This window comes from Protopterus annectens, chromosome 3.part1 (genome assembly GCF_019279795.1).
Source record: "Protopterus annectens isolate FY-2018-M chromosome 3.part1, PAN1.0, whole genome shotgun sequence".
Classification (NCBI taxonomy): Eukaryota; Metazoa; Chordata; order Ceratodontiformes; family Protopteridae; genus Protopterus; species Protopterus annectens.
Genome location: NC_056732.1, coordinates 71,163,148 through 71,182,329, shown reverse-complemented (window position 1 = coordinate 71,182,329; position 19,182 = coordinate 71,163,148).

Below are 19,182 nucleotides of genomic sequence, written 5' to 3'. Positions count from 1 at the left end.
TCCTCCTTTTCACTCTATCATTACTCTTACTCTACTAGCATTATCTACCAGTAATGGTAGTTTCACTTTAACTGTACATAGTCATTTGGATATATCCACTAAACGTAAACAACCAATTTTTATGTAAACTACTGTTGCTCTACTTATTGAGTGTGAAACCACTATCTTGTATGTATTTGCTTCTCACTTGGCTGTATTTGTTTCTCTATTGTATGTATTTGTAACTCTTGAAGCTTTTCTCCCTGGTCCTTCACTGAAAAAGGACCTATGTCCAGTCGAACTTTCCGGTAAACAAATGTAAAATAAAAAATAAATTAATTAGATTATTGTATATATAGCTTGTTAAAATGTGAATATTTTATTCACTGTTTTTATTACTCATAACATATTAGACACTTATGAAAATTGTTACTACTTTAGCTCATTAAGGTTAGATAGATATATTTAATATAACTGTAAATGAATACAAGTTAAAAGTAAATTTAATATTAAGTTTAAGTAAAATACTGTAGTTTAATATTAGAGGGAGTTTGCTCAGAAGAGAAGTAAAGTTTGAAGGCATTTCAGAGGCAGAAGCAGGAGAATGGTTAGTGTGACGCTAAAGATGTTAGGGGGGTTTGAATGACTATGTCATCAAACCAGGAATAACACATTCAATGTTAGGGATTGTAAATATTGTTATGTTGTTTTTGAGTATTTTTAGTCCTTTGTCCATAACAAAATATGCTAAATTTGAATTTTGCCTAAACTATGAGAGTTATTATTCAAACTTGCTAGACACTACAAAATGTAAAAATGACAATGTATCTCATTGAATATAAATGACTTGAATAATCTGATGAAGAGAGGTGAGAGGTGTTTTGTTTAAATACCTTAAATGAACAAAGCTGATATAAGTCTTTTTACAGGAAATGCATCTAATAAAGAAAGACATTGACAAACTGACTTGCAACTAGTATTCAATACTGGTTGATGCACACAATCATGTTAAAAGGAGAGACATTATACTATTCTGGAGGAAGTCATTAACCATGCCTAAAGTGATTAATTTTTATAATGACAAAAATGGTATGATGGGATTAGTTAGACTTGAAATAGATAAGACATTGTACACTTTTATTAACATCTACTGAATTCCTGGAATGGGTTCTAAGGTAGCAAAAAAAAAAAAAAAAACATGTGGAGCTTATAGCTTTACATGCTAAAGGTAAAATTATATTGGCAGGTGATTTCAATTGCATATTATCAAAAAGTGATAGCACTAAAGATACGAAAATTAAAATAACTGCTGCTAAAGAACTAAATAATTTTATGAATATGATGAATCTTGGAAATATTAGTTAAAATTGGTAAATTCTTTAAATTATACTCATTTCCCATATAGATTTGGTACTCAAACATTGATAATGTCTTTGTATCTAATGAGTTATTTTCAAGAGTAGAACTACTACTACTAACATCACATCCTTTGTCTGACCACAATGCCATTGTTTTTAAACTTAATTTAAAACCTAATGATTTGATATATTGGCAAAGAATACTAACATATATAGTCAAAATTAAAGGGTTCATAGAATTGTTTTTGGATGACTTAAAAGTCTTTATGGATACTAATAACAATAGTGACATATCTGACATAATTTTATGGGACACCCTAAAGGCCTATATTTATGGGAGAATAAAGAGTTAGTATTTAATGAAAAGAAAGGAATGGGACAATGAATTAAAGGTGCTTGAAACAAGAATTGATAGCTTAAAATTGAAGTTAAAGCCTTCTAATACAAACACACCTGCTAAAACTTTGTATCAAAAATACATTGAAATATTAGCTCATAAAGTTGCAATAAATTTGGAGAAACACATTACAAACCTATACTGTAAATCCTAAAGATTTACACAGGTTAACCATAAGATCAAAGATTTTAAATAACATAAATCATATTAAAGAAATTACCAAGTAAAGAACAACAGACATGAATGACATTTTAGAAGCCTTTAGGTAGCATTATGAAGAAATAAATATGAGATCTAACTAGGGATAATTCTGATGCAACTGATTGCTTCTTAGGGAGAAAATATAAAGCAAAAAGTATTGAAAGATCAAAATGCCAAGTTAGATAAATACATTAATTTTAAAGAACCAAACAGGCCAAATAAAAATCTTAAAAAATTAACAAAACTCTTGGATTAGATGGTTTAATTTCAAAATTATATAAAATAATTCCTGATATTTTAAAAGAATTAGGAAATACATTTAATGAAATTAAAAATTCATTAACTATTACACCCATATGAAAATACTCATGGATTTCCCTATTTTAAAACAAAATAAAGACCCTATGTTATGCTCTTCATATTGTCCTATTACATTAAATGTAAACTACAAAATTTTTATGGCTATTTTGGCTAAAAGGTTAAATATAATACCAAATTTAATTAAAGATGATCAAACTGGATTTATATTAAGGAGAGGAGTACAAGATAATACTATTAAACTTTTATCTCTACTAGCATTTGCAAGTAAACCTAAAAAGGAATTATCAATACTACATTTAGACATTGATAAAGCCTTTAATTCAGTTAACTGGTTATAGATCTGCAAAAAGTACTTAAAAAGTATAATTTTCCTTGGAATTTATAGAAATTATAATAAAATTATATAATACATTTTGTTTTATTAAAATTAGATCTTTTCTATCTAGTTCATTTAGAATAGTAAAATGAACAAAGCAAGCATGTCCACTATCTCCATTATTGTTTGCCATGGCAATAGAACCCTTTGCTACATATACAAGAAATAATAATGGAATAAAGGGTTTCTCCATTAAAGATAATTAAAATTCTAAGATCCAATTACTCGCTGATATTTTATTAACTACCAATAAAAGTGAAACTTTTAAAAGCAACAATCCCAAGGGATGGAGCAGCAGAACAAACATCAATAAAAATAAATCCACCACTCTGGTTGAACAATAAAGGAAAGGAGGAAACCACCATTTATTATTGCTGTCGTCTCGAAGAGACTTCATCAGAATAAATTAACCATACAAATACACCTTATATATCATACCCTTAATTCAATCAATAATTTAATTAAAAACAATTAAACTATTTTAAAACACATATAAGCAAAAGTCTACAGAATCAAATAATATATTGTTCAACCAGAGTGGTGGATTTATTTTTAAAAGTGAAACTTCGTTAGACAATATTAAGTCAATAAAATCCTTTGAGAAAATTTCTGGACTGAAATAATGTTACTAAATAAAAAAGCCACATCATTGTTAAATGAGTACAAAGAGTTTAAGTGGGGAAATAAGCAGCTAAAATGTTTAAGAGTTAATATTAAAATAGATGGAAGGAAACAGTATCATTAACAGACTGACATTCTCCTCCACCCATTATTAGTTCACCTCTTCTTTTTCCACTCCTCCTACTTTTGGCTTGCCTTTTAAGCTTCCTCCTAGGCTATCTTTTGCCCATGCATGGCTTCTATGCTCTACCTCCTTCTCTTAGCTTTTCCCACTCTTCCCCTTGCCACTTCTTTTTCTCCTAACTTTCTTCTCTCTTTACTGCTTCTTCTCTTCTTTTTTTCTTTTTTCCTAGATTTCTCCATAACTCCCTTAACTTTACCTGTTCTTTCTTTCTGATAACTTGTATCATTAGCCTTTAGCTTATAATTTGAATGCTCTGTAACTGACTATGTATTTTTCTTTGCCAACTGTAGTTTCTGTCTAGCCTGTCCTTTTTGGTCATTTTCTATTTTAGTTATTTTTCACTAATATGTTTTTACTAAGATGTTATTGTTTTTGTATTTTTTGTGGAGCTTTTCTCCCCGGGCCTCTACTGAAAATGGAAATATATCCAGCTAGACTAGCCCGGTCAACAAATGTAAAATAAAATAAATAAATAAATTAAATTATAAAAACTTAACATTTCAAAACAGTTTGAAAATTGGGAAAAATGTTCTTCTCTATGGAAGATAGACTTATATCAATAAAAATATTACCAGAAATACTGTACCTTGCTCAATCATTACACATACCACCACCTAACAAGATTATAAAAAGATTGAACTCTATTATTATTGTTGTTGTGGTATCCTCAAAAGCCAAGAATATCATATGAATGGCATATAAGAAGCTGGGAAGAGAATGGTATTGGATTCCTAAATATTGACCTATATACTAAATCTGCTATCTTAAATACAGTTGGTCTTTGGCTTATCTCAACATATTGTTCAAACTGGAAATCCCTACATAAAGTAACATTAACTTCAATCATGGAAACTGAAACAAATTTAAATCGTACATTAAACGTAAATATAGCACACAGGTTTTTAAAGACTTACTATTGTATAAATAATAGAAGCATAAATACTTGCACATTTGGCATTAAGCATATTTTGGTTCTTTTCAAAACAATAATGAATACTAATTATTCACTTAAGCAGTTGTTGTTCCTGATGTTTCCTATAGCTTGTTCTGCTGGTTGTTTGGAATCTTTTAACATAAATATAACTACTCTTGAGAAAAATCACTTAAAATGTAGAACTCTTTGATAGCTATAATACAAATAATACTAACTGGTTGGATATTCAGGTATTAAGAAAATTCTTAAATAATAAATTGAAAATGTCATTACTTATGAACACTAAATCAATTCCCAAAATCTTAGATTTCTTCTTTCAGATTAATACAAATGAATATAAAAATAAATCATACCTATCAATAATTTATAGAATTTTAAGAACTGAACTTATAGTTTTTGATATTTCTCATTTGGATATTTGTGGTCTGTATATAACTCCACATCATCTATTTATTAGAAAATTTTGCTTGGAAGTTTCTACATAGCTTTTCAACACCATGTAAAATAGCACTTTTTTATAAAAAAGGAAATATAAGATGGAGATGCAATTCTAATTTAGATGCAGACTGGGAACATATGATTTTGAAATGTCAAATGGTGGTACCTTTTTGGGAAGAGTTCAGAAATTTTGCTAAACTGTTGTGGTCAGACAATTGTAATACAACAGATTATTTGAGTTTATTCAATGTTCCCATTCCAGGTCCTGTTCCTAAAATTCAAGTGCCTCTTCTATGGTCCATTCTGGCTATTGCCAAAAAGGTTATTACACTGAATTGGAAAAAAAGAATTATGTCTTACCATAACGTTCCATCTGCGTTGTCAATCTTCACCAATCCTTGACAATGGATTTGGTTCCGAACCTTGCCATATCTTCCAAATCACGCTCTCCAAACTCTCGAGGCAGGTTCTACCCATAATGCCCCTCAAAGAGATTACCTCAGATCAAGTTTGCCCAATAAGAAGTATATAGAAAACAAAATATGGTCAAAAATAGAAAATATACAGAATGAGGCCATAAATGAGTCCTTAAAGTGAAACTAGCTGAGGACTACTCCAGTCTACTAAGAGTCTCAGGATGGGGGAAGGTGGGTGGGGATGTCAAGGACTGACTGGTGAAGATTGACAACACAGATGGAATGTTATGGTAAGACATAACTTTTTATTTGAGATTGTCAGTCTTCACCCAACCCTTGACAATGGGACAGAATCTCCAGCTACTTTAGCCTTGGGAGGTCTCAAGAAAGAATATTTCTAAGCACCATAGAGCCAAAGGATGCTTGACCCCTCAAGACCTGATCTAATTTGTAATGAGTGATAAAGGTATGATGAGAAGACCATGTGGCTGCTGCACAGATGCCATCTAGACAAGCTCTGGCATGAAAATCTGCTGGTGTCGCCACAGATCTAGTTGAATGGGCCAGAACTGGTTTGGGAAGTTGAAGTCTTTTGAAGTGATAGATGAACATTATGCAGTCTCTAAGCCATTTAGCTAAAGTAACCTTAGCAACTGGATTACCCATATGGAAGGAAGATAATGCTACAAATAACCAATGTGATTTTCTAAATTCTTTAGTCCTGTGAAGGTAAAATTGTAGTTGTCTGTGCACATCTAGTAAATGTAGGGCATATTCCCCTTTGTTAGAAAAATTAGGGAAAAATTGTAGTCACTGATTAATGCTGGTTTCGGAGACTTTTGGGAGAAAGGATGGATTTGTTCTGAGTGCTACTATCTTTATGAAAAATTAGGTATGGTGATTTGGAAGATAGGGCCTGCAACTCAGAAACCCTTGCTGCAGAAGTAATAGCCAGCAAAAATAATGTCTTCCAGGATAAATATTTCAAATCACAAGATGCTGATGGTTCAAAAAGGGTCTTAGTAAGAGCTTGCAGAACCACCGTTAAATCTCAAGGAGGAGCTGGTTCTTTAAATGGGGGATGTTAGTATTAGGAATCCCTTTAAGAAAGCTTTACAAAGCTTGTGAGACATTAGAGAAGAGTTAGTCAAGCTTGAATGGAAATTTGAAATCGCTGCCAGATGAACTTTTATTGTAGATGCAGAGGAAACAGATTGGAAGAGTGTATTTAGGAAAACCAGAACTTCACGAATGGGACTGGTATAAGGGTCCAGTACTTTATTGAAGGCCCATCTAGTAAATGTTTCCCATTTGCTTTGATACAGTTTCCTAGTAGAAGGCTTGTGATGATGGACAGGGGAAGAAAGGAAAGGATGCCTTACAACCATGGGAATTGGAGAAGCCATGCAGTGAGCTTGAGATGTTAGAGATTTGGAAGAACCATGCCCTCTGAGTGAGTTAGCAGATCTGGAACTGAGTCCAAAATCTTTTAGTTATGTACTCACCATAACTTTAGATGTTTGGGATCCATCTCGCCTACATTCTGTACTGATGGGCTCGGAGCCGATCCCTCGGCTCCGACTCGGCACGCTTATGCTATAGAGCGAGGCCTCTTATTGGCTGAGCTATCTTTATCCCAGGATGAACCACCACTAATCCCCCAGATCTTGTTTGTCCGCATTCATGCACACATGCACAACTTGTTTATATAACATTGTTAGATGTTTCAAGATGAAACAACAGGATTTGGACCTTCTGATATCCTCTGATCTCCAAGGAAGGGGGAAGGAGGGTGGGTTATTAGGAATGTAGGCGAGATGGATCCCAAACATCTAAAGTTATGGTGAGTACATAACTAAAAGATGTTATGTGATCCTATCTCGCCTACATTCTGTACTGATGGGACAGCGTCCCTAGCACCTAAATCCCGGGTGGCTCATTGGAAAACACTCCTGAGCACTGTGGAACCAAATGAAGCTCGTCCTCTAGATGCCACATCCAATTTGTAGTGGGAAATAAAAGTGTGCGGGGAAGACCATGTAGCCGCAGCACAAATGTCACTAATAGCAAGCTTAGAATGAAATGCTATCGAAGTAGCCATAGCCCTTGTAGAATGAGCTTTGACAGAGGTGGTAAGCTCTTTGTTAGAATAAAAATAAGCTTGAGTAATACAGTCCCTGATCCATTTGGCAATAGTGACCTTTGTGACAGCTTTGCTCAATTTATTGTCTGCAAAGGATACAAACAACTGATCTGTTTTCCTTGTTTGTTTGGTCCTGCCTAAATAAAAACGTAACTGTCTGTGGACATCTAGTGTGTGGAATATGAACTCCGCTTTGTTAGAGTATTTTGGGAAAAAAACTGGAAGCTCTAACGATTGTTGTAAGCAGAAACTAGAACAAACTTTAGGGACAAAGGAAGGATTTGGCCTGAGGGATACTCTATCTTTGTGAAAAACCAAGTACGGGGGTTTTACCGACAAAGCCTGAAGCTCTGAAACTCTTCTGGCAGAAGTAATCGCCACCAGAAAGGCTGTCTTCCATGATAGAAACTTTAGATCACATGTAGCTGCCGGTTCAAAGGGGAAAGAAGTCAAGGCGCGTAACACTATATCGAGATCCCATGGAGGTGCAGGATGAGAAATCGGAGGTCTTAATAGAGCAGCACCTTTCAAGAAGGTCTTACACAATCTGTTGCTCATTAAAGGTGGGTCTATGGATTCGTGAAAATTAGAAATTGCTGCCAATTGTACTTTGATGGTAGAAACTGAAGAGCCCTGATTGAAAAGAGAAGTCAAAAATTTTAGTACTTCTGCCACAGGAACAGAAATGGGGTCCAGGCCCCAGAGTTGAGCCAAATAGCAAATCTTTTCCATTTGCTAGAATACAGTTTCTTTGTAGCAGACTTATGGGCCGAAGATAATATGCACACAACATCTGGATCCAATGTATGACTCCTGACTATCGTCGGAAGAGGAGGAGCCAAGCCGTCAATTTTAATGTGTGTAGGGACTGGTGGAATAGTCCCGACTGATGAACCAATAGGTCTGGGATCTGATCCAGGAACCATGGACCTTCCAGAGCATGTTTCCGAAGATAGGGGAACCACACTTGACAAGGCCAGTAAGGAGCAATTAAGATCATTTTGCTCCCCAAGAGAGATGCCTTTTGAATCACCTTGGGAAGAAGAGGAACTGGAGGGAAGGCATAAAGCAAGCCGGTGGGCCAAGGACGGACTAGTGCGTCCATGGGGCTCTTCCCCGGAGCCGGGGTTAGGGAGAAGAATTCTTTGCACTTTGCATTCAGAGGAGTCGCGAAGAGGTCGCAACATGGAACTCCCCATTTGCTGAAAATCTGACTTGCAACTGTCATATTCAGTGACCATTCGTGAGGAGATAGGATGGTTCTGCTCAATCTGTCGGCTATCACATTGGACTTGCCCGGTATGTGAGTAGCCACTAGGAAGCGTTTGGTCGAGACTGCCCATTCACAAACTCTCATGGCTTCTCTGCAAAGAGGATAGGATCTGGTCCCTCCCTGTTTGTTCAGGTACCAGACAACTGACATGTTGTCTGAGTGAACGGCAATTACGCCCTGAGGGAGGTAATCGTGAAGGGCTTGGAGGGACAGAAGCACCGCTCTCATTTCTAGGATGTTGATATGAAGTAGGGTCTCTTCTGGGTGCCATTTGCCTTGGACTGACCTGCCCAGGGAATGCCCCCCCACCCCATCTGGGAGGCATCCGTGGTCAAAGTGGCCGCAGGAGGAGGTGGAACAAAGGGTCGTCCCTGATCCAAATTGGAGGGCACTAGCCACCAGTGAAGGTCCCGTTTGCATGTTTCCGTGATCCATATGAGGTGACTGAGAGGGAGTTCCTGAAAGGACCACTGAGCTGAAAGAAGCCACTGGAGAATTCTCATGTGCAACCTTGCCAAGGGGACTAAAAGAACCGTGGCGGACATGGATCCCAATAGCTGCAGGACCATTCTGGCTGGGGCTTTGGACCTGGGAAGTAAGGCTCGAACTTGAGTCTGTATGGTTTGAATTCTGTCTGTAGGTAGATAGACCCGCATTTGGTTTGAGTCTATCTCTACCCCTATGAATCTTATCCGTTGAGATGGCAGCAACACAGACTTTGGCCAATTGAAGGTGATTCCAAGGGAGTTGCCCAGTGATACAGTGGCTTGTAGGCTCCGCAGTAGTAGATGCTTGGAGGTGGCAGTTAGGAGCCAGTCGTCTAGATATGGAAACACCTGGAATCCTAGACTTCTCAGGTGAGCAGTCACGACTGCCAAGCACTTGGTGAACACCCTGGAGCTGTGGTGAGACCAAAGGGCAGCGCGCGGAACTGAAAATGACTGCCTCCTAGGCTGAAGCGCAGATGTCTCCTGGACGCTTGATGTACCATGATATGGTAATAAGCGTCCTTGAGATCTATGGAGCACATCCAAACACCCTTCTCCAGCAATGGGAGAATGGTTTGTAGGGTGACCATTCGGAACTTGGACTTTCTGACTGAACGGTTTAGGATGCTGAGGTCCAAAATGGGCCTCAAGTCCCCGGTCTTTTTTGGCACCAAAAAGAATCTTGAGTAAGTCCCTAGTCCGATCTGGTCTGCAGGGACCGGTTGGATGACTCCTTTTTGCAGCAGCTTTAAAACTTCTGAGGCTGCAGTATCCCGCTGACTGGGTGGCGGGTCCGGGATTTTTTTGGACTGAAAGGGGGGATGAGAGAATGGGATGGAGTAACCTCCGGTGATAATTCGAAGCACCCATCGGTCCTGAGTGATACCTTCCCAGGCTTTTAGGTGCTTCGAGAAATGACACCCGACTGGCTCCGGAGCAGCACAGCCGGGCAATCCCTCAGGGACTATGAAAGGCTGAAGAGCCACGAAAGGACTCGCAGTCTCCAGTGTTGCGAGGGCCTCTGCCGCCTCTGGGACGGCGTCTTCTGGAAGAATTTCCCCCTCCTCTGCCTCTGGAAGGGGAATCCTCCTGCTGAGAGGGGTAAGGCTTCTGAGATCTACGGAACCACATCTTCCCTCCTCTTTTAGCCTTGGGATAAGGCCGAAAGGGAGTGGAAAATCGTGCCCCTACGGCAGTCAGAGTCTTACCCTCCTGTTCACAGCGGGTTAGTGTGTCCTTTACCTTGGGTCCAAACAGGGAGGACCCATCAAAGGGGGCGTCGGCAAAGGAAGACTTGAAGGCCTCCGCGAAATGACACAGGCGGAGCCAGGCTTGTCTCCGTAGAGCAATGCCTGTACCCGCCGCTCTACTCGCCCCTTCGGCCGCATAAGAAATGAGCCTCATGGACGAGTTCGAGATGGACGACATTGTAGCCAGCTGAGAGCCAACCGTCTGGGCCAGCTCCTCAGGCAGGTTACCCAAGAGGGTATCGGATAACTCTTTAATCAGATCCCTCTGAAATCTGGTAAAGTGCGTAAGGTAGTTCAAGGACCTCAAAGTAAAGGCCGCTGAACTGAGGGTGCGCTTGCCGTACCGATCCATGCTCCTAGACTCCTTATTAGGAGGATGGACGGACGTCGAAGCCATTGCTACATCTTGTTGGGTAGCAGATGCCACCACCAAAGCATCTACAGCCACACCTTTAGTTAGAAACTCTTTTTCAAGGGGTGCCGAGAGGAACTTATTCGGACGAGCAGGCACCGGTTCCACAGAGTCTGGGTGTTCCCACGCCCTTCGACAGATCAAATCCAAGAGCTCATCGAAGGGCGGAGACACCCAGGAGGCAGAGGGCTGAGCCCCAAAGGCCTTCAGGAACACTAACTAATCAGCAGAGGGAGGTTTGGACTGCCAGCCGCCTCGTTGTTTTAGGGCTTCCAGGATGTCTGCAAAGGAGACATCATCCGAGGACGACTTAGGGGACCCCTCTGCATCATCGAGATCAGTGTCTGATGTAAGAGACTCATCAGGGGAGTCAACGTGCTTCCTCTTGCATGATCTCTTCCTGGGGGGTTCTTCCGAAGAGGCTTCAGAAGGACCTCCAGGAGGGGGAGAAACCCCGGCAGGGGTAACCTGAGGCCCGGGGGCTCCGCTGTCTAAGGACAGGGGGACTGCCAAAGACCCAGTCTCCGTATGCAGGGAAGGCGCTGGGGAAACCGTGGAGGTAGCCAAGGAAGATTTGGCTAATGCACTCCTCATAGCCCTGAAGGCGGGACCACCAGAATCCTGGGAGGGTCCCACCTCCGTGGCCATGACAGTGGACGGCACTCCCGCCGCCGACGCACCAAGAGGGAGACTTGGGACCGAAAGCATCAATCCCGAAGCCTCCTCCCCAGGGCCGAAGGAAGAAGTCCGTGTACTGAACTCCGACCCAAGAGCCGGAGTTGGAGCAAGGGTTGGGCCCGACCCTAAAACCTCCACCGGTTCCATCAGTGCCGGCTACAACGGTGCCGGAGCTGTTGGAGGAGGAACCACAGTAGGGGAGTGGACCATCGGCTCCGAAGCCGAATGGGCTGGAGCCAAAACTAGCTTTTGTAACACCGGAGACTGGAAGAGTCTAAGGAGCACCCTGTCGATGTCCGAATCAGACATCTTGGATGATCTAGAGGATACTGATTGGGCCCGAACCGATTTCTCCATCGGCTCCGAAGGGCTCGGGGACCGGCTCCGAATGGACTCTACCACTATCGGCTCCGAGGGAGATCTCAAGGTAATTTCCCTCGGTGCCGATAAGGACTTCGGCTATGAAGGGGAAGAGTCTGAGCCGGTAACCCTTATCGGCTCCAATATCAGTGGAGCCGATGAGGGTGACCCGCCTCTCGATGCTCCAGTCCTCAGCTCCGAAACCAGAGGGGTCGAGGCTGGAGGCATCGAGGCAGACCGTTCCGCCCTCGGCTCCGAAGTCCGTGGAGCCGATGGAGAAGTCTGCTTAGATTTTTTAGCGGTCAGTTCCGACTGACTGGTCGGAGCCGACGCTTTCTTCTTTTTAGAAGGAGAAGGAGAGGAAGATAAAGCCTCCTCGAAGGATGGCTTGATTAACCCCTTGAGGATTAATTTGTTCTTCCTCTCCTGGAGGACTCTTGATGAAAAGGCGTGACACACGCTGCACGATTCTTGAAGGTGCTTAGCGCCTAAGCAATAGACGCACGAGGAGTGGTCGTCCGTTATGGACATTTTGAAACCACACCTCGTGCATTTCTTAAACCCGGAGGGTTTGTGTTCTTTAGACATAGCCAAAAGGTGAAACACAGTTGTGTACAAGCAAAAAGAAGGGTTACAACAAATAAAATATCCCTAACTTTAATATTTTAAATTTAAAATAAAATATATATATATATATATATATATATATATATATATATATATATATATTTAATACAGTAAAAGAAACGATTTTACAAAGAAGAGAGATAGAGAGGGTCAAGACCCTCTAACTTAAACGGGTACTTGACCCACAGACACAAAAAACCAAGGTAGTAGAAACAACAGGGGAAGGCCCCTCTAACTTAAATGGGAAACCTTCCCTGACAGGAAAAAACACGAAATCCTCTACCAAAAATACCAATGCACACTCGTATAACAATAGCTGTTAAAACAGCTTTTGGATTTAAATCAAGCAAATTTCTGACAGGAAAAAGCCTAAATAAATAGTACTTAGCCAAGCCAAGTTGAGACCACGTCTAAGCTTTGTAAGCGGCAAACGAGATCTGGGGGATTAGTGGTGGTGCATCCTGGGATAAAGATAGCTCAGCCAATAAGAGGCCTCGCTCTATAGCATAAGCGTGCCGAGTCGGAGCCGAGGGATCGGCTCCGAGCCCATCAGTACAGAATGTAGGCGAGATAGGATCACATAACATCCATAGTTTCTGTATTAGATGAGGCCAAAGGAAGGGAAACCAGGCTTGTCAAGGTCAGAAGGAAGCAATGAGGATCATTGAATGCTCCATCCTTTTGGCTTTCTTTAGAAATTGTGATATGAGAGAAGTCAGGGGAAAGGCATATAACAAACCGGGAGGCCAATCGTGGAGAAGATTGTCTCTGAGCGACTCTCCCAGAGGGGGGATTAGGGCAAAGTAACTTCTGCACTTGTTTAGGGGAGAGGCAAAGAGGTCGCAGCAAGGTTGGTCCCAATGGCGAAAAATCTTGTGCACCACTACATGATTTAGAGACCACTCGTGAGGCATGAGAATAGTCCTGCTCAATTTCTTCATGGAATGTGCATTGCTATCTGAAAGCGGTTGGAAGAAATCGCCTATTGCCAAACTCTGAGTGCTTCTCGACACAGTCAGTAAGAGTTGGTTTCCCCTTGTTTAATTATATACCAGACTACAGACATGTCTATCTGAATCGCTACTGTCCTGGGAGGAAGGCCATCTTAGAATGCTTACAATGCTAACAGCACTGCCCTCATTTCCAGAAAATTGATGTGCAAGTTGGCCTCCAATTGGGGTCATGTGCCTTGGACTGTCCTTCCCAGATAATGCCCCTCGCCCTATCTGGGAAGTATCCATGGTCATTATGGTGTGGGGCTAAGGAAGCATGAATGGCTGGCCCAAGAGAATCTGGTCAGAGTGTAGCCACCATTTGAGATCCTGTTTGCAACGGCTGGTAATCAAAACTAGATGAGACATTGGTTGATGTATCAGAGACCGTCGGGATGCTAGCAACCACTGCAGGATTCACATATGGAACCTCGCTAGAGGAACCAGGCTGACTGATGCCACCATGGAGCCTAAGGTTTGAAGAACAAGTTTAGCTGGAATCCTGTTGCTCTGAAGAATTTGCCTGACTTGAATTCTGACACGTTGTAATCTTTATGGAGGGAGGGACGCAATCTCTGAAACAGTGTCTAAATGAGCACCGATGAACACCCTGGGGACTGTGGTGAGGCCAAAGGGCAGTTCTTTAAATTGGAAGTGACTAGCTGGAAGCGTAGAAACCTCCTGGAGCCTTTTTCCATTTTTATGTGATAATAAGCATATTGGAGGTCTATAGAGCACATCCAGTTGTCTTTTTCCAAAAAAGGAAGTATCAACTGAACCGAGACCATCCAGAATTTGGTTTGGTCGACTGTCTTGTTAAACTGGCTGAGATCCAGAATGGATCTCCAGTCCCCTGTTTTTTGGGCACTAAAAAGAATCTTGAGTAAACCCCAAATCCTATTTGGTCTGGTGGGACTGTTTGGATAACTCTTTTGTCAAGCAATTTTTGAATTTCTAAGACTGCTGCTTCCCTTTGATTCAGTGGAACATCTGGGAACCTTTTTTTGAGTTGTACTTGTAACTGGAATTTTGTACAAAGTTATCAATTGCCGGGCAGGTTGGTGCAGGGATAATTGCCCGCCCAACTGCCTCCAGAGGAAGGCAATCAGGTCCCTGTTCAGGGATGCTGATAGGAAGTTCCAGAGAAGGACTCTCTGGATCACTAATTTTGCAGTCCATTTCTGCCCCTAGGGCGGCATCTTCCATTGCTTCCCCCTCTGCCCTGGGAGAAGTCTTTGCCTCGTGAGTCTTGGAAGCCCCTTTGGATTTTTTAAACCATAGTCTCCCACTTCTAGAATAAGAAGTCTGAGGAGTGGAAAAAGGTACGCCTACGGCAGAAAGGGTCTTGCCATCTTTCTCACATCTGGCTAAGGTGTATTTTACCTTGGGGCCAAAAAGGGTAGATCCATCAAAAGGAGCATTGAAGAATGATGCTTTAAATGGCTCCGCAAAGTCTCACAAGTGCATCCAGGAATGCCTTCTAATGGCTATGACTGAACCCGCTGCTCTTGTCATCCCTTCAGCTGTGTGGGCAATGAGCCTCATGGATGAATTGGAAACAGCATCAGGTGTGGCAAGCTGAGAGCAAACTTTGTCATGGACCTCTTCAGCCACTGCTCCTGAGACAATATTTGAAAGCTCTTTGATCAAGTCTCTCTGTAATCGGGTAAAGTGTGCCATATAATTCAAGGACCTTACAGCGAAGGTCGTTGATGCATAAACATGCTTCCCAAATCGATCCAAAGTCCTAGACTCTTTGTTAAGAGGATGGATAGTTGGACTCTCTTCAGCGAGTTCCTTTTTGGTGGCAGCCGCTATCACCATGGATTCAACAGGAATCCCTTTAGACCAATGTGGCTCATCCTTAGGGGCAAATAATATATGGTCAAGTCTCTTGGGTATTGGCTCTATGGAGTCTGGCATCTTCCATGCCCACTGAGTGACCACTTTAATAAGATTGCCAGTGGGCAGAGAGATCCAAGAATTATGGGCATGAAAAGCCTCCAGGTATACTGATTCCTCTGAGGAAGGTTGAATAGAGGACCAGCCACCCCTCTGTTTCAGGATTTCTAGGATGTCCCTGAAGGAAACATCATTGGAGGTGACCTGGGGGAACCTTCCCCTCATCACAATAAGTATCTTCAGTGAAGGACTCTTCTGGGGAGTCCAGGTGCTTCCTCTTACACTTCTTCTTCCCAGGGACTTCCTTGGGGATGATCTGGGGAAGTGTCCGAAGAGAAGACCACTAAAGTGGGAGTCACCTAGGACTTTTGTGCCCTCTGTCCTGGGGATGGGACTAATAGAAGTTCAAGTTGAGAGGAAGTAGAAATCTGTCCCGACAGGAATGGTAAAGATTGAGAGTCCCCAATGGACAAAATGCCTTCTCCATTATCCCCAAGTCTGGCTCTCTCCATAGAGGGATGGGAGCCTGGAACTGAAATGAACTCCTTCGGAACTGGGGTCACACCCCGCACCAAGGAGGCAGCCCCAGGAACAGAAGCCTGGGTCGATCCTACAAAGGCTGAGGTACCAAAGGACATGGATGGTCCTGAAGGAAATTAAATCGCTCCAAGGTCCTCGGACCCAACCAGAGAATCACAACCCTGGGAGACCTCTGGTGCTGAAGGCTCAGAGGAACTCAAGACAACTCTCGAAAATGGAGAAGAGAATGCTACCGGAACCAAAACAGTTGATGCTAGATGAGTTGGAACGGAGGGCTCCAAGGTATTTATAGGAGTTGGAAAAGGATGGTATGGAAGAGTCATAGCTAGGCTAGTACTAGGGCCAATGTGGCTAGTAACTGAGGGTAATCCTCTGGCCATTAGGAGCTGATCCACGAGTCTCAAAATATCGACTTCAGAAAGACTCTTAGAATGGATAAAGTATTAGGAGGGAGATTTTGGGAGTCTCGATTCCACAAAGGGGCCTGGTGGCAGATCTTTAATAGGGGTCAATGGAGGGAGAATACTTGGTTCTTGGTAGGTGTGGTAGCTTTGGCACCAAGGAATCTGTCTGTGCAGAAGATGACATTTTCGGTTCAGAAGAGGGCTTGTGTCTGGAACCAGATAAATCTTCGGGTGCAGAGGAACTCTTCGGTACCGAAGTTGACTTGGGTATTTTCTTAGATGGTTCTGAGTTCCTTGAAACTGAAGAAGGCCTTTTCTTTGAAACTGATGATGATGATGATGAAATGCTAGCTTCAACTCTAGACTCAGATAAGGCCTTGTCAAATCCTGTTTTAAGAAGTCCCTTTAATATTAACTTGTTTTTACTTTCATTCAGGGTTCGCATAGAGAACCTGTGACAAACTGAGCAGTCTTCCTGAAAGTGAATCTTTCCCAGGCAATAGACATATAACATGTGACTGTCAGAATTAGGCATCTTGCCTTCACATTTCTGGCACTTTTTTAAAGCCTGATGTGCCTTTAACAGATTTAACAGGAGAGGGTTGTTGTTTTTGGTCAGCCATTATAATGGAAATAATTGCCAGTCACGTGGACAAAAGAGACAGACAGAAGAAGCAAATTTTTGTTTAATAGATTAAAGCTAGGAGATACCAATGATGGTATTTTAGAATATCTCAACAGGTAATAAAAATTAGAAGAAAGTACCAGCAATGGTATTTAAACTCTACCAATGGTAGGAGAGGGAAAGAAACAGAATAAACAGTTATTTTAAGGTTAAGAGGAGTGGGTTGATAGCATAAGAGGAGCTAGACAGGAATTTAGTGAAAAAAGGGGATAAAGAAGAACTTTAAAGAGCTAGAAAAATAACTCATTGTTATAACAAAGGCTTGAGAGAAGGAAACTAATGTGTCTGGTCTGCGAAGCAACAAACAAGATCTGAGGTAATCTCTGTGAGGAGCATTATGGGTAGAGCCTGGCTTGAGAGTTTGGAGAGCGGGAGCTCTAAGATATGGCCGAGTCGGTTCCGAGGTTCAGAACCGAACCCACTGTCAAGGATTGGGTGAAGATTGACAACATCAGATGTTTTTTTTTTTTTTTTAGAGTTTACCTATCTAGCTAGCAACAACAGTATCTATTAAGGAATTACAAACTCTACATAACAGAACTATGAATGTTACTCATAAAACAATATCTTGGCAAAAACAAAGATTTACTAGAAAAATATCAATGTTGTCATTTTATATTATTTGTTTTTGACATTGTATATAGTTGTTATTGCTGTTTGCTATTTGTTTCAATTGATCTAAATTTTGTAATATTATTTCAATTTTAAAATAAAATAAAAAAGTTTTTTTTTTTTGAAAAAAAAAAAAAAAAGTCACCAAACAGAAAATCTCTTCTATTTGGACAAATAAGATTTTCTAGTAGTGGGTTTCCTAGCCTCCTGCAGGATCAAAGCACATCCTCAGAAAAAAGGTATCTCAAAATATCAAAACCCTATCAACCCACAATATCAGTTGAAGAGTGGACAGGTGGGGATGGATTAAGAGCCCTTGTCTTATGTGAGTAGTCCACTTCAGTTAACATGTGATTATTGCCCTTGGCTAAATGCAGGAGGAGGAGCCAATACTGTCTGGGTCAAAAGGTAGTCACCAGCAAGATTTTAGGAGCATCCTGATTTATCTTGAACAGGATTTTTGGAATGAGAGGAAGGGGAGGAAAGGCATAAAGAAACATCCCCTTTCAAGAAAAAAAGGGGGCATTCACTTTCCAGGCCACAGGAGATGGGAATCTGGTAAAAAAGAGAGGAAGTTGTCAGTTCAGAGTGGAAGCAAAGAGATCTACTTGAGTACCAACCCACTGACAGACAACGTCCAGAAACACATGCCTGTGAAGCATCCACTCATGGGACTGTGACCTCCTCAGAAAATCTGCCATTATGTTCTGATCTGGGGGAATGTAAACTGCCTGAAGGGTCACCTGACATTGGACAGCTAGATCCCAAACCAGAAGGGCTAATCTGCACAGGAGGTAAGACCTTATCCCCCCTTGCTTGTTGATATATCACATCACTGTGGTATTGTCTGTGAGAATCTTTTTTTCAAAACAGGCTTATTGTTTTAACATATAAGAGAAATATCATAACAATTTTATACAAGTAATTAAAAATAGGTATTATTATAATATTCAACAAAACAACTAAAGTATTTACAAAGACATCCACTACAATCAGATCAATTAATTAAACTAAAATACCGTGCTATTGAAATTAGAATTTTTTTAACAAATTTTGTAAATTATCCCATACAATATAATATGATGTTTTTCTAGTTGTTCTCATTCTAATTGTGCTTATTTCCATATGGCACATTATATTCATAACATTTTTAAATTCATTGAACGAAGGAGGTGTATCTGAAATCCAATTTCTAGTTATTATTTTCCTGGCCACTGCTAGGATAGACCATAACAAGGGAAGCTTAATCTTTTTAACACATTGAGGTACAGGTGTGTTGAATAATATAAGAGACTTAGAAATAATGAAATTATCTGTAAAAAGAGCCTGCAAACATTCATTAATTGACTTCCAGTATTCTTTCAACTTCATACAGTCATAAAACATATGAGCCCAGTCAGCATTAATTTCTACATTACATCTCTTACATAGATTATCTTTATTATTTATTTTATTCATTATCAAAGGTGTATAAAAGATCTATGTAAAATGTCCATGTATAAAGTCTCCAGACAATGGAAGATGTAGTTCTATAAGCAGATTCCAATATATATTGTTTATCTTGTTGAGTTGGTGGGTCCCCATTAATAGA